Genomic DNA, 2,615 nt, shown 5'->3' on the forward strand with positions numbered 1-2,615 from the left:
GTGGCATATCTCAATTTCGACAATTTTTTTTTTTCAGATACTGCAGTTTTCCAATTTTTAAGGCCAGTTTGTGATCTGATGGTCTCGTCACTGCATTTTGGTGTGCCCCCGCAACTGTGTTCGTGGAGTGAGGATTTGGGGTTTCTGTGCCAACACGTGCCCAGAAATACTAGATTAAGACAACAACCGCCATCGAGAGGGTGATTAATATCGAACGCTTAGGGAACGCAGAATCACGTGATCGACTTTTTTTTTTTTTTTTTCTTTGCGTAGCGCGAAGTAGCGAGGTTTTGTTTACCCATCTGGTTGGGTTAAGCTTACGTCTTCGCTGACGACATAGAAGAAAGAGGAAGAAGAAGAAGAAGAAGAGTCCGCGCTGCCATAAGACCAGCTAAGAATAGAATAGAATAGACTAGAGTAGAATGCAGAAACAAGCAATGGGACCTATGATTAGGCTCATGCATCGCTGAAAGTAAAATCGAAAATAAAAAAAAAAGAAGGTTTGAAAGGTGTAACAGGAGGAAAATCTTTCGCAGTTGCATTATGAAACGATTGTTAGGAAAGGGTTGAGGGAAGAATGATAGAAAAAGAGAATATGAACGAAGATACAGTTAAAAGAAATGAAAGGGGTTGCAGCTTTGGGCCTGAGCGACGCCGCTGGACACTGCAGAGAATCTCAAGTTCCACTGACAGAACGAAGTACCAAGCAAAGAGGAATTATTCCTCCTTGAAGTTTCGTCTTTATCCACCAGGCCAGAGGTCAAATGAGCCTGACCTGGCTATGACCTCGCGTCCTCAGGGACTTTTAGAGGAATGTAGAACGATCCTGCAACGGGCAAAGGCCATCTTATACGATCGAGATAAAAGCATTATGAGATTCTTCGATCTTCACAGCCACTCGAGTGCAGTCAAAGAATGTTCTGCCAAGTGAGTTTTATTAGTCATGCCCCTTGATTCCTACACCCTCCCCCCCCTACACACAAACACACACACACACACACACACACAAACACACACATACACACACACAAACATCACTCATGAGTTCGTTATGCTTTCAGAGTAAATAATAATAATATCATTAATAATGCAAATAATAGTAATAATATCATTGAATAATACAACGGACGAAAGACACAGAACATCCATCAATTTATTATTATTATTATTATTATTATTATTATTATTATTATTATTATTATTATTATTATTATTATTATTATTATTATTCAGTAGATGAAACCTATTCACATGGAACAAGCCGACCAAAGGGGCCACTGACTCGAAATTCTTCAAGCTTCCAGAGAACATTATGGTGTTCTTTGGGAATAAGTAAGAGGAAATAAAGGAAAATACAAAAAAAGAATATACACAAATACAGAAAGAAGCTAATCCTCAATCACAAAACACAAAAGGCTTGAAAAGACAATTTTGAATATCATAACAATACAGACATTATCTAAGAGAGTTCAAGCGACCCTCCTTCGAATGTGTCAAGCCATCAACTGAGTTGGTCATCTGGTTCTCAACTTCTTTTCTACGCTAATGAGGTGTTGTGTTGTTTCTCAGCGTCAAGGGAAATACTGAGTAGTTCTGATGCTTCTCACGAGCTGTGCTGTTTCTCATATTAATGGGAGACACTGCTACGTAGTGATGCTTCTCTTCTGTCCTCGTGACCAGCGGTGATTTGCATGTTCAGTTTATCTTGGTTTTTTTTTTTTATATTTTCTCTTATCATCCTCTCTTGGAATCTACTGTATACAGAAGGCGTTTAGAATAATGACAAAAATGCAAGTTAATGTGTAAATGCACTTTGAGAGAGAGAGAGAGAGAGAGAGAGAGAGAGAGAGAGAGAGAATTAACTCATGTTAGGTATAGGAGGTTAAGTTTTTATGTTGATATTCAATAGTTAATGAAAGAAAATATACATATGTATAATTTATATGCAAATATATATACTTACATATATTATATATACGTATATATACATATACATATATATATAATGTATATATATGTATATGTATATACACACATACATTTATATATTTATATATATATATATATATATATATATATATATATATATATATATATATATATATATATATATATATGTATATATATATATATATATATATATATATATATATATATATATATATATATATATATATAACATATGAAACCAGCATAAACAGAAGAAATCCAATGTAGCATAAATCTTCAGAATCGTAAAAATACAAAAACCATTTTACCCCAATATATACCAAACGACATTCGCTCGGCTTAAACCTGAGGGCAAGACAAAAGTGAAAATTATATAAAATCATACATAAAATTATACACAAAATCGTACCCAAAATTCTCCTCCTTGGTGTTAAAAATTCCTTAACGAGTCCAAACGGCCCAAAACTAAGTCTTATAAGAATGAAACAACATCTTTAAGAGCCCAGTATTGATCGCAGGCAAGCAAGCTTTGGGAAGTCTGGGAGTGACCCATATACTCATTGCCAAATTCCACTCGCCCCTAGAGGTGTCTTGGTGTGGCCCTATCCCAAAACCCACCCCAAACCCACCCAGCGCCCTTACACAACGTAGATATGCATGTGGCT

This window comes from Macrobrachium rosenbergii, chromosome 13 (genome assembly GCF_040412425.1).
Source record: "Macrobrachium rosenbergii isolate ZJJX-2024 chromosome 13, ASM4041242v1, whole genome shotgun sequence".
Classification (NCBI taxonomy): domain Eukaryota; kingdom Metazoa; phylum Arthropoda; class Malacostraca; order Decapoda; family Palaemonidae; genus Macrobrachium; species Macrobrachium rosenbergii.